Source organism: Argopecten irradians, chromosome 1 (genome assembly GCF_041381155.1).
Source record: "Argopecten irradians isolate NY chromosome 1, Ai_NY, whole genome shotgun sequence".
NCBI lineage: Eukaryota > Metazoa > Mollusca > Bivalvia > Pectinida > Pectinidae > Argopecten > Argopecten irradians.
The window spans coordinates 25,009,553-25,024,744 of NC_091134.1; the positions used below are offsets into that span (position 1 = coordinate 25,009,553).

At 34.4% G+C, this 15,192-nt stretch overlaps 1 protein-coding gene across 1 annotated transcript in view; it reads right to left on the bottom strand.

Annotated features, from left to right (window-relative positions):
* The window catches only part of LOC138321776 (cholecystokinin receptor type A-like), a 47,520-nt gene extending 34,099 nt beyond the window's left edge, over positions 1-13,421 (bottom strand). Inside the window, exon 1 of the mRNA XM_069265728.1 lies at positions 12,681-13,421. The gene's annotated coding sequence lies outside the window, so the exon portion shown is untranslated. The remainder of the gene's footprint in view (positions 1-12,680) is intronic.
* Positions 13,422-15,192: the final 1,771 nt, after the last annotated feature.

Here is a 15,192-nt window from a genome sequence, read left to right on the forward strand (position 1 = left end):
AAACATTATTACACAAAACATAAAGTCACCAAATATTTTGCGCACTGTATGGATCAACATGCTCTCTGAAAGTCGTAAATAAAAGGTCAAAACAAAAAATATTCATCATTATCATTTTAAATAAGCAGTTTAAACTTAAAAGGCAAATACAATCTGAATAATGACGCTGATAGTGTCGATTTTCAAAGTGAAATATGAAGGAATGACCTGCATACATTTGACACATTCCCTGTAGTTTATTGGATTACGTATATGTTGCTTAGTTTGTCAAATTAAATCAATCAGTTGGGGACCAAAATGCCGAGTACAACAATATAAAACGGGCGTTATGTATGATGGTTAACATAAACATGATTTAACGCAACTAAACAGAAATAAATCAATTATTGCTGAACACATTACAAAGCAATTTTGTCATTGCAAAATAACATGATCTTATATTTAATCCAAACATAGGGTCTGCCCCATGATCAGAATACATAAAAGCGTATGAAATCTGATAACGAGCCATGAAGGTCGTAAAAGTCTATTAAATTTTAGATATCATATTTAATATTATCTAAAAGTGTAACCTCTTTCGCGTGCCTAGCCTGGTGTAAGAATATGTTCGGCGCAACTAATCGAGTCCTATCAGAGCCTATAAAACAGTTCCATCTTCTTCCTTGTGCTCAGTATTCAGTTTGATAAATCAACGTCCTATAAACAGCCCGGGTCATGTAAGGACGGCCTCCCATGTATGCGGTGCGTATTTTGGGATACTGCAGTATAGTCATGTCATGTTTAATTTTCTTGTATAGTGGAAATAAAAAATGGAAGGTCTGCAATAGCAAAAGGAACAACTTGGGCATTTGTTTGATGTATACAGAGAGTTTCAAGGAGCTGCGTTGAACGATTTTGGAGTAAAAGTCCGGAAACAAAAGGAAGCAGTAATTTTGTTTTTTTGACCAAGTTGCAATGGTACCGAAAAAAAAACTTTCCAAAATGAAAGGTCCGAAATAGCAGAAGGCGCAACTCGGACACTTGTCTGGTGTATATAGAAAGTTTCAAGAAGTTTCTTTGAACGGTTTTTGAATTATAGCCCAGAAAAGAATCTCTGACGGACGGACTGAGTCCAAAACAATATCCCCCTTAAACGCGTTTCGTAGGAGATAAAAACAATATCCCCTTTAAATGCGTTTCGCAGGAGATAACAACTCTTATTCAAGCGACTGTAGATTGTGCCAGATTTAGCCAAGTAAAATTAATTAATCAAATCTAATTGTTTTAAGATGATATGAAGATGGTTGGCACAAGAAAAGAGAAAGCAATATGATTGGAAGTCGTCACTTGCGTATAAATCAATAGCACTTCAATGGCGAAGGATCATTGTTCAGGAAATAATTCCAGACAGAAGAAAAATATTCTCTCTTGTTTTGTATCAACTGATACATTAGATTTCAGTATTAATAATGTATACTATATATATATATATAGTGATCGAAGTGGTAGTAAAGTCACGGTTGGCGTTTCATCAGCTTTCACAAATTTCATACCTGTATGAATTATATATGCATTTTTAAAAAACAGAACAAGGTTCATAAAAGTTGATATTAATATCCCTGTCGTCAAAGTAAATGATTACGATCAAAATAGCAGTTTACAGAACAGAAATGTCTTGGGTGCAAAGTACCATGGTTCAAATTACATGGAATCAGTATCACATATCAATATTAATGATTTGATAAATTAACATGAGATGCAGTTTTATGAAACCGGTGGTTTTAGCAACCTTATTTACATTCAACCATTTCCAAATCTATCGTTTCAATTTCATATTAGATTTACATTAAAAAAAGATTTGTTCTTTAGACATCATGTTACATTGTAGTGTGATCTAAGAACCTTGGATGACGATATTTCCTTTTTTTATAAATACTTCATTATGATTATTGATATTGACAGTTTAAGACCACGTACGTGCCTGATATAACGACGTGCATGTAGCTTTGAACAGTATGTTTGTAAGGAAAATACTAAAAGAAAGTTTAAAGGGATCAATGTTAGAATGAAATTTGCTGATACGGTTTTAAGAATGGGTAACAATTGTTGTTCAGCGAAGTCTGAACTAGTCTTGGAATTAGTACAATATTTAGTGGTATCCTCCATGCGTCCTAAACAGACAACGAATCTAATACTACATTAATTATCTGTGCTAAACAAGACCTGATGCTCATTGGCATAAACGCCTATTGTAAAGAAACAAAATTATGATTGCTTGAAATACGTTTTTCTGACTTGATACTTATTACTATTAATCATATTTGCAGAAAGTGCTGGGCCACGGACATCTTTGATATGATCTAAGTGATGGCGATTTTGAGTAGTCTAAGATACATTACTGTAGTATCCACTGCCAAAAAGCCGAGGCCATGTGAAGATATTAACAATTATCTTATTGCAAGATGTACGTACGTGTACTTAGATAATATAAAACTTCTCGAGGTTAAAAGATACCCGAAAAACAATAAATGTCTTTTGAACAGAGGAGCCTAATAATCTTAAAACCCAAATCGTCTTTAATGATAAGAGGTCTAATTATCTGAAAACCTAAACGATCAAGTAGTATAATAATATAATTAACAAATAATAACGTTAAAGTGCCTAGATTTACATTTGCTTTGTGATATAGACAGTACACAAGAACGTTGTTTTAAGAGTACGGATTCATTACTGTAAACATTTCTTGTGTCTATTACAAAATTGTATTTTCTTTCTAAATTCCGGCCATTTCAGACACTTAGGAAGGAAACGAAAGCGAAATAAAGCAGTGCTTGATGATATAAGTTTCGTATCGTGTAGTCTCCAACAGCTTATTCAATCCTTCTTGATAGCGAAAAAAAAACCTAATTCTTTGTCGTTGTGTTAGAATCATATGCTATTTACATCTAAGAAATTTTTTTGTGGAATACATTATAAAGCGTTTATAATCATTGATTAATATCGCGACGCATTCACAATTACAACATTCATAAAGTACCGTTGAGATGGCAAAAGAACGTCGACTGAAGAGTACTTTCGCATTTGACTTATAATTACACTCCTAGGTTTGATCGACCAAAATACATTATAAACTCACCTCCTCTCTTTCAGTTATTACAATTCTATGCCGCACAACATATCCATCCAGCTTCCGATCGGTGTCCTTCAGCACCGTTGTATATTATCTTTATCGCTAGCATAGCTGTATATGTTCTGTTTGATGTTCTCCTTAATTAAGTTTGGCGTTAATTGATTGAAGAATCAAATTAGTTCCAGTTTAATTTTTTACTTTGTAAGTGCGATCGTAAATATGATGTATTCTTATTTACGTGTTACTCCATAACATCTAGGTCCAGAAGACGCTTTGACTTGTACGTCATAATCAGCTTATGATACGATTATGACGCTGAGTGGGCGAGCGATGCTATTAGACAGCGGGTGTCTCTACCACTCTCCACATTATCACGTCAGTGACAGCGAGACTTAACCGAGGCTAAATTGATAAAAAGTAGTCAACTAGGTAATAATATTGTTGAGTATTCATTTAGGTGCTGTCATCCAGAAACTGAACTATTGGCGAAAGTATCAATGTCTTCATATTTGCCAGGTATGATTTAAGTGAAGAAAGTCTACTCACTGGTTCGTAATTAGCGTGAAGTACATGTCTTGCTGTGTTTTAACTCAGAGACATTTGATACATATGTGAAATATCAGGTCATTCTTTCCATATATAATTACCCAAGCACAAGATAAAACCGATTTTTGGCAGTGTTCTTCAGGGACATGATAAGCTGTAGTTTGTTGACTGTTACTATTGTTTCCATGGTTATTATTCTCACTATCAGTGACATTAAGAGTTGTAATAAAGAGCTAGGGAAAGACGTTTGTATAAGATTTGAAGATTTGAAAACCTTATGTTAATATTATACAGTTGTTGACTGGGGGTGAGGGAACAGATGATTTGTTGGACCCGAAGACAAACTGTTGCCCGAGGCTGAAGTTTGTGTGAGGGTCCAACAAATCATTTGTCGTCCGAAAACCTTGTTGATAACTGTTTTGCTAAACCCCCATTGTGACGTCACCCCGGTCCAACAGCACATTTTAACAGTTCTTTGACGGAACAGTTTATTAGCGTTTTTGTCAATAGAGTTTATATAGGAAGTTTTTATAAGGGTATAACAATAATGAATATTGGCTATTGTTGTTATTGATTTGTCGTAACCTTCAGGTTATATGTTTGACATTCAAAGAATGTCTTGGATAGGTTGGCTTTGAATACAAGACACAGTAATTAATCTCCAACCTTAGTCTGCGCTGCACTAAGCTTCACCAAGACTCATTATAGTTACATTGTGTAGCTTATACTCTGCTGCCTACATAATACAATAAGTCTAGTAATGCCTTGTCATAGGACGGGGAATAAAATTACCCATCTCATCCCGTCCTGTATTGGAATGTAGAGTTATTGTATTTGTCTTATAGTTACGAGTTTTCCTCTTGAAGCTGTGTATGCTTACGGTATTGCCATCGACTTTTATTATCAAAGAAATGTTTTAATACATATAAACTCTCTTAGGGACTTATCGTCCATATACAATAGTACTATTGTTTTAAGCTTCATATGGCAATGAGGTCAAAAAGCAAAACATGGAAAAGGTTTTCATATTGGTCATCAAAGCGGAAGTCACAGTCAATTGTACATAATATATGTAACGGGACGGGCCTTAGAGAATATATACTAAAGTTAGGGTTGATGACATCTTAGAACGGTACTTTCTAGACGCTATGATTGTGCATGCATGCGTGCTTTTGGAAACTGGAATCTTCATATTGCCTATCGATATTGGTTAGATAGACTCTTATCTGTTATATAGTGCTAGCGTACTGCAAAGACACCAAGCACCACACGATCATAAAATAGTAATTATAGAATCAGTCATCCAACGCAGAGAATGCCATAGGCAGACGTTATTTAAACACAATATAGAGGTGAAATGTAATGCTTCGAAATGAGGATTCTTCATGATTTAGGTACATTTTTACGCTAAAAGGAATGATCATATCAACGATATATTCACGTGTGACTCATAATTCAGTTCAATTGTTACAAAAATGTAGACAAGTTATCAGTCCCATACAGTTATAAATTGAGATAAAATGTTCTGCGAAAATGAAATTGTCTGCAGCGTATAGCTTGCTTCAATGACTCGTTAGTTATATAACATATTGGAATGAAAAGAACACAACAAAAGCTAATTTTTACTTTGTGTTACATCTTTCTAGCACCCTCTTTCCACAAGAAAACATTATACTGGTACAGTCGAACCAATCATCTCATTGTTTATATAATCTTCTATTATTATCTTAGTACAATGAAATATAAGTTCATAATGAACAGAATCCTACGACAAAACCCCGTGTTACGTTCATCCTATACAATATAAGAATGGTTGTGTTAGAACGATAGAATAACTAACAACATTCACCGTCCTTATTTATAACAGCAAACATGCCAATGTCTTTACATAAATGCAATGCTGCACATGGTTTAATTAAAACTTAGCTATTGTATTAGTTCTGTTAGACAGCTTATATTTCCATGGGATCTATACGAGTACTGGGTAGACGAAATACTATAACCCTATAATACTTTACTACAGAGAAGGAAGACTTCATTAAATATTTGTTCTTATCCTAGCACAAATACTGAACTAAAACTGTAATTGATTTATCGAGAAAGGAGGTTTACCTAGCTCACATATTAACATATGGATCCTCTAATACCGTTGGTCCACTTGAGACATTTGTTTGTCGCTTATAGTAGATAATTACAGTGATCAAGGTGGTGTTTGTTTCACATCTCCATGTAATACTATCTGCGCCGTAATCATCGCCCACTGACGCTTAAAATAAAAAAGTGGGCACTTATTGGGAACCAAATGTTAGTTGCAGCCAAAAAAACTACATTTGAACTATTTCAGCAGGTGTGTTTACTTTTGTTTTGAATAAAGTATTCGGCACTTTAGTTTAAACCCATGTCTGGAGCATGCATTTCAATTAAAATGTGATAAAACAATGAAGCATCGGATGGGAACTAGAAGTCAGGGGCGTTTATAAAAGGACTCGTGATCTGTTTCAGTACTGTACAATACATTTCAAATTGGTAAAGAAACTCGCAAAGCATATTGTGTAGTTTCTAAAAACCTATGTTCTTTCGATTACCAAACGGAAGAATGCAAATACTATTGCTGTGCATTAAAAGTGAATAATTTATTAAGATAATAAATATACACTTTGCTTTGCTACCTGGGTGGCTGATGATATAACAACGATAACTCACCTGGGGTTTTATGAGGACAGCGAGTATAAATGCAGCGATAAACCATAAAATGCCGTTTTCTGAATCATTACATATCGCCTACCATTCGCGTCCCGAATGTCCAATAAGAAGGAGCCGTGAAGTGGGGGATGTGACCATATAGTTACCCATGTTCTGTCCTGTCTACATACATGTTAAACGACTTCTTAACATCCCACGCCATTTATGAAATAATCATTATGTTTGTTGTTCACTGGTGTATGAACGGCATATTTTTTTACTACATATTTTTAATGACGCGTATAGATTTTAAAATATCAGTCTGGTTTTTTCATTCGCTACAAATGCATTCCTTCGGGTCAGAATTACGTACAAACAAAATTTAATGTAAAATTTCGTTGTAACGTTACATAGGGAACACACACCGGAAATGTAGATATATAGGCAATAACAGCAACTAAACTAAAATATATCAATTCAGACGTTAAATTTTAAATTTTAATTACTAGAGAAAAACATTATAACAATAACATATATCTACATAGTGAAAAGAAGTTATATCTTTTAGGAAACGTCAATATTATATACGACTCTGATCTGGCCTAGTTGTTAAAGTGTCTGACATTCTATCACCAACGTCCATATGTGGATGCTGAGAAAAGCCCGAAATAAAGAGATAACTCTTAAGTATGGCAAATGCAGTTTATCATCTTTAAATAAGCTAATACCGAATCAAGGCGTGTGTAGGTAGACGAGTCAATGATATTTCTGTAAAGGTCAGTAAACTTGCATTCATTGTCTTCAAAATCACGTGATTTCTAGATAAACACAAAGAGAAGTCACGCTGGCTTTACGATGTTTAAAGAAGACCATAGGAGCAGATAGACACAATGCGGTTTTAATATATTCATCCTTCAAGCAATTTAGATTTGTATAAAAAAAATCGAGAAAAATCATGTATCAAATGTTTGTTTTTCGTCTAATTAACAATTATTTAAAGATGAATATAGCTCATGTTCCCTGAAAAAAGTTACCGATCTACGATCTAGGACTTGTGGTAAGATGTTGGGATATCTAACCACTCGGCCATTGCGATTCTAAAAATGTTAAAATAAAAAACTTAAAGCGAGTAACTAACACAAACAATATTAAATCGAATGCCAAAGCTAGACGAAGTACAGTCGCAATACTTTTTATTTATTGATTGTGTGCGGAGGAAAGTACAAAAGTTTTTTATGTTCATGTCAAATGGTGACGACTTTACATGAATGAAATTCATCCTCCGATAAGTACATGTGTTATGAATTCTATATGATGTGTTATGTCATTTGTTCTACACTGTCTAGTTTATGATCCATTTTATAGATAGGTAGTTATTGCTCTGACGGCTGTTTGGATTTCTTTTATGTGTATAACGGCTGTCGATTCCCATTGTCAGTAACACCTTTCAAGGACATCAGATAAAGTTCTGTTCCGTCAACAGCATTCGACTAATAGTATTATGGATAATTCAGAGAAAACTAGCGAAACATCTGTAGGAAATCCTTAAAACATAAAATGTTTTAACGATGCATAATTCATATAGGTTATATTGAGCATTAAGAGTTAAAATTAACACCCAAACAGAAGTAGAGTTTGATGCATTCTCCAAACCGATTAAGCAAGCATGGAAAAGATGGATATTTATCTATGAAATTGAACAAATGCTGAAGAACAGTACTTCATTACTTTTTAGTGTTCTATTGTATTACAGTCCATTCATGGTGTGTTAAGAAAATATCATATATATATATCATGTTCATACCAAGATAATTTATTCGGATATAGTTATAAGCATGATATCGTATCGAGATTTTAGGGATTTGTGTTGCTACAATGGACTACCCAGTCGCCTTACTCCCTTTATGTTGACCGTTAGAGAGGAGAAAACAATACCACTTTTATAGACTATGGTGTGTCTCGGCTACGGGACAGAACCCAGAACAATGCTCGTAAGGGCGAGTGCTCAACCTTTCGTAAGGTATAAGCGAATCCAGAAAGTAATGATATAATGCTGTCAATATACTATAATACTAATAATAGTGTTGTTGATGTACTGGACATATGCACTATCCGCTTTATAGTTCCGTCTAGCCAGTTGATCCCAGATATTTAATAATACCCCGTTCCAGTTTTAAAGCAGGAATAGTTCAAATGTGTATTGAGGGGTGATTATTGGTGAATACTTATAAAAATGTGTCAATCTTGGCTCTTTGCCTGCCGCGGCACTTGTAAAATTTACAAGACAATATACAGTTTGCGAAGAGAGACTTTCAAGTCTAGGCTATCTGCCTCTTGGAGTACCGCTTGTTGGATTTATTAGACAATTTCCCCAGCTATCTTCATACGTATCTGTTGGCTTTCGAAGAATACTACTTGTGAAATTAATAACTTTTTCCTATGCGCATATTGATTATTATCAGAAACTGTAACGCCTGGCTTTGCATTTGTACAGTTACTTTAAATTTCATTCTTACATAATACATAGTGATATTAATCGAATAATGCACAAGTAACGCTAAGCAGGGGAGCAAAAAGAACATGAATAAAAAAGAAACATCAAGAATCATATGAATTAAAACACATGAGATATTCTTAGAGAGTAAATCGTATTTTTGTAAAGAAGCGACGCGAAATAATATTTTTATAATGATCTTAGCTCTATCAATGACTATACATTTCAAGGGGTTCCTTATATCACTCTACTTGACACGCTGTATGATTAGAGTAGAGAACATGTCTATACTGATACGATGGCGGTGTCACTGAGGGGATATCATTATTATTTCACTTGGTATTGCTTACATCGCCATAAACGGAATATTCTGTAAAGATAACTAGTTTTAACCTTTTACCTTCGTCTGATACTGGTTTGCTTAAATCGCCATATATGGATTTATGTTTTTATAATCACTTTCAAATGAGAAGTGTTCTAATATTCTATCTGAAAACATTCCTTAAATTAAACATAAAACAAAGTGTAATCTGCAAAGCAAAATGTTGGCTGATAAAATTTGCCGGCTTAGTTTAATGAAAGATAATACCACAAACAATTATATCTATTAACAAGAAATCTTCTTCAAAGTAGTAGAAATATATAAATTATATTTTTTTGTTGAAAATAAGATTTTGCTTATCTTGACGTTACGTTATATAATACCTGTCAGAAAAGATGTAATTGAGCGCATTTGAGAATTTAAAATGTATGTTGTTCACGGTTACATATCAGTAGGATGATAGTGGCAGTAAGGTAATGTAATGCACCTGATTCGCATACTTTATGATAGAAAGTAGTGATTAAATTCCTGGCTTCTAACCCCTGGTAAAGGCGAAGTATGGATAGAAGTCGTATCAAATTGGTTTGATTCGGTTATTAGGCCTAACGTCCCATGTAACAGCCAGGGTTATTAACGGCCATGCCACCTGTGTGCAATGTGGTGTGATAGCGCGTAAACCAGTCGTTTCACTTCATCAATAAGCGCTAGACAGGAGCAGAACCTACCACTTTTATAGACTATGGTGTGTCTTGACCAAGGGACAGGACCCAGAGTCTACTGAACAAGGCGAGTTCTCACCAAAAGAGCCGTGGTGTGAAGAGAAACATTAGAAAGTCAATTAAGAAGAAGAAAAAGATAAGATCCTAAATTTTGTCGCCTTATATGATCATGCTTATGGGGCAGCAGGTGCACTTTTAACATTAACCTGCATGGCAGCAATTATATTTAAACTCTGCAGCTATTCAAACAATATGTTGGTCCAATGTCGGTATAATAAAACCTAAGCATGGTGAACAAGCTTAAAATGTGATAATTTGTAGTGGAACTGTTCAAGTCCGTATTTGCTTGTTTAAGCCTCGTCTTTTATTTTATGTAGACGACTAGTTCTGTTCGGGTTCTATAACGGATATCTTTGCTTGTGGCGTCCCCGTCAAGGCAAACATGTGTGGGTGTTTGCAATCGTGTAACGACTGAATTAATGGTTTATTAAAAAAAGATTCACATTTATTTTTTCACAAATTTTTGTACACTGCAAACGCAAAATGAAATCAGTCATGATAAGAACATTACAAAAGAGTTATTACCTATTATTTACTTCGATTTCCATATTGAACAATATTAATTGATAGTTAACCTACAGAATTGTACCGGCTGTCCCTATTGCATGATCGTAAAAGGCGACTAAATTTAGAATATTATGTTTTCTCTTCTTCCTAACTGAATTTATTCTTCCTTGCATTTCCCTTCACACCGCATCGCATTTGGCCATCTGATGAGTGCTCGCCCCTGTGAGGTAGGCTTTGGGTTCTTTCCACTGGCCGAGACTATTTTGAGGTGCTACTTAACTGGAATTCTGATATCCTACAACGCTGTGACCTGTTTGCATATTCAGTTAAGAAGATAAAGATAAACATGTTACGACAACTACAGAATATCACCAAATGAAAGCATCTTCATATATAAAAAATACACTGTATCGGCTTAAACTAAAAAAAAACCATTAACCGATCTATCTTTGTTTTTGAAAGTAATTCAGTGTTTTTCAAAGCAAAAACAAATGTATATCGCCGTGAATCGATTTGGTAAATTGGAAAAAATTATTAGATAATTTATCTTCAAATATCACAACCAGACTGTAACATGAACAAATCGGTCTATTAGGGAACATAAATATCCCTTAATCTTCTCATTTACAAACGATTTAGATATCTGCCGACTAATGAATGGTTTCAAACGTTTTCAAATGAAAAGTGAAGTCTTTATCCGAGTTGTATGGGAATGCTTTAGGACTTCTGAGTAGTTTAAACTCCCCGGAGTCTCTCGGTTCGTGCAGCGATCATTTAACAGGAGTGATTTACATACAATGTGAATTAGGTCACAGATACAAAGCGGAGGTTTACACCCCTAGGCGCCCAGATGACTCTATTGCTATCTTTCAAATATAGTTATACCGGCAAAACTTTTTCTTGAAATGAACTCATCAGCATATATTCATTAACTATTTACAATTTACGAAACAGAATTGATTGATGTATATTTAAGTTCCTTACATACCGGTTCCTTAAACCGATTAGTCAACAAGACTGCAGGGTTCTCCTTTGTTGAAAATCTACACTATCGACCTAAGACAACATAGAATGTGAATAATTACCTTGATGGTATTATGGAAGTTATCACAATGTCACTTCACATAAGCATAATTGAAGTTGTTCACACTGCAAATATGGAACAACGATAACCAATGTGTAAAATGTCATTTTCGTAGCTATCTAAAGTTTATAAAGCTTGAACTGCCATTTCAGCGATAACAGTAAACAATCTGCATTCTTAAAATACCCTCTTATACCCACTTATAGTGTACCGATGACAATATTTCTATTGAGTAGTCTCCAAGAATTCAATAAAAGTAAAGTGGCGAGATGATCAGCAAGCCCTCTTCTTTACTATCACACTGCCGTTACACGAGTGCTTTTATGAATCGGTTCTTTGTTTCAAATTGTGAAATAACAGACAGTTGTTTTAATTTTACATGATATAAGAAGCAGAATTTATCGTACAGCTGTAGTACAATATTTTATTCAGTCAAAATTAACTTCAAAGTTAACTTTTATTTTGTAGGTTTTTTTTAATTAAATGGCTATTTAGCAATAAAGATAATGATGTATCTAATATATAAAATCTATTCCGTCCCTCGGGACACGTGTCAGATCCATTTGATTGATAATTTCCCTCACCTTTCACTTTCGTTATCATGAACAAATTGCTTAAATGAAACTGTTTTCTTTCAGGGCTGAGAGAGAAACTTAACATCTGGTTTATATAAATATACACCTGGGCAGAAGGCATTAAACCAGCACTTAAATAATGGGTTCTGTAGAAGCAACTAAACAATTCACGTATCTATTAAGAATTTGTGTCAAATTTGTACTTTACCATAACAACGCAGAGACATCAATATTTTGATTTAAAATGTTCAATTGATAATTCAATTGTACTCTGAAAAATACATCGTTGTTGGAACAGACGTTTAAAATGCAAAACAAAGTATAGGCCGACTTACAAATAGTACATTTAATAACGAATGCTCGTTTTGTTTCTTTATTACTGTATTTGCTCTGTTTTCTCTAATTATGGTGGCTGATTTGTAATTGATACAATACATGCTACTAAAGAATATCAGTGATATGTGATGAACGACACCTTTTACTCAATACAATGTATGCGTTAATAATGAAATAAGAACAATAAAATCATTCTGATATAAAACATAACTATGTTGATATGTATTTACACACAGCAATACTTACATTTTAATTCGCCAGTAAAGCTATATCCCAGTGATGCTCTTACACGGGTACACACGTTATCAAGGAAGTGCACTTTAGTCTGCCCAGTGTTGTGGAGGGGTTTGACACTGTCCAATGTACTTGTCAATTATTCTTGAAGTTTGCAGCATCAAGCTTTATATAATCACAACTAATTGCTACTTTTCAAAGTTCGATATGTATATCTTGTAACACAATGTCATTTCCGGTTTTAATATGCTAAAAGTATATCATTTTATACGGATAATTAATTTCCGATCAGAATCACATTATCATAACGCTAATTGCTATGGTGTTTAGAACTTTCGGAGTTCAAAAGATACACGTCACTAAATAGTGCAATAATACTCGTTCAAATGTCTTATATTGAAACTTGCACGATGTAAAGATGACAGTCACTTCAAGAGAGTTCTCCGCGTGATGATAATTAATGTTTATAACAACTCACCGTGTCACGTTCTGTAGACCTATAGTAAGAACAGCGTTTCCGCGTTTCTACCTTTCCAATGACCAGAGTACATTATAGATGGACCACAGTCGATCGAGTCCCTGGAAGGTGAGGTTTCTACGTTCGATAATCACCCTATCCAGCACGGCGGTACTATTGATGGCACTGCTCGTCAGCAGGGTAGCGTGTCCTGTTTGTAGGCTGTGGGAGTTACATGTTTGTATACACCCCACGTAGCCGTTTGTATACATCACCCTGTTGCTGCGAGGCTTCAGCATCCATATCCGGGAGATGATAAGCTCCTTTAACTCCAGCAATCAACACCGATCTATTCAGCCGATCGATCTGTCGCTAGTCTTATCTACCTTTGCATCCAACAGTTACGTTAGATCGACACTTCCAATAATAAATTCTAGGATTACATTATAATCGGATGGAAATCTATATTAACAGATTAATAATTTCCACCTTCTCCTATTCATCGGCATGTTCATAAATAACAGTAATCTTGTCATTTTTCTATTTTTGTGCCAACATGCCGATTGAAAGAAGACTCTAAAAAGCATATAAATGTACGCTTGGTTACTGAAGAGTATTGATGTAAGAGTTCGTTACAAAATATGATATACAAGGCAAGCTTATCATGGATTCCAAAAACATAACATACATGTACTATTACATATTTATTATCATTTTAATTAAATCAGCAGTATATCAAATGGTACAACATTAAAATATAACTTTGCAGATAACGGCAAGATGGCATGAGATTTCAGATAATGAAATACTCTATAACTTACTCAGCTTTTAATATGTTGATATGAATATATTTTAACATTATTAATGCTCAAAAATGCTAATTATATTATGGTGACGCGCTGGTCCTATTATATAACACCCCCAGCGACCAACTCATTTTAGATTCGTATTTGGTTTTTCGCAGAAGCAGGTCTATATATCTATCTTGAAAAATAAGAATTAGTGTGCATTAAAACACGTTTTTAACTAGCATGTTTACTACGAATCCATGATTAAAACAAGGAAGGTTTTTTTCCGTCCGGATTCCTGTAAGATGTTTGTAATATGTCTATGACAATTTATCCATGCAAGGAAATGATGTTGACGTTCGTTATAACCGTTGTATATTTTTTGTCCGTCCAGTGTGTTATATATGCTATTTTCTACAATGTCTGTACGGAAAGGCTTTTTCGCATTCAGAATTCGTTTCCTTTAACTATAATGCGACTGAGGTACATGTTGATTCTTAACTAGTATAATACAATACTACGTATGTAATGAAAGGTGAATACCCCCTGTATCTTAGAACTAATTATCATCCATATTCCTAAAATGCACCGCACACAGTCAAGTTATGCTTACGACAGACAGCCCATACGGCCCATCTGTGCTGAGTTACAATGTAGGTGAGAACAGAAATCAAAGATCTACTTCGGCAAAGGAATGGAACCCAAAAGGGATGGGATGTCAATGGAAACAAAGTAAAGTCATTAACAAAGAATAGAATAAAATATGTCTTGAAATAATTTTCCTTTACGACGATGGAGCTTAATGCAGCTCCAGCATCCATATCCGGGATATGATAAGTATATATCATGACGCCTTACATGAGGGACAGACCGAAAAGAATTGTGAAGTTTTGATGAACCCGAGCACCGTCATTTGCAAGAATATAGTTGTCAAATATAATTGAAATAAACCAATTAAGCTCATATTCTTTATCGGTCAATCTGTTACTTATAAAGCATTTCTACAGACGGTTAGATAAAATGCCATTTTGTTTATGAAATATTGTATTACAATTTATCAAGTGATATGTCTCAAACGAGAACGGTTAATAATGACCTATATCCTATCTTTACTTCGGTATAATTCATCTAAACCGTATATTATCGGGACAACCATATATATTTATATATATATCAATTAATCATTTATTTCATGAAATAAAAAGGCAACAATTCCACTATACAAGAATACACAACACGAACATACCGCAGTCTCCCAGAACACGCACATCGTACTTCA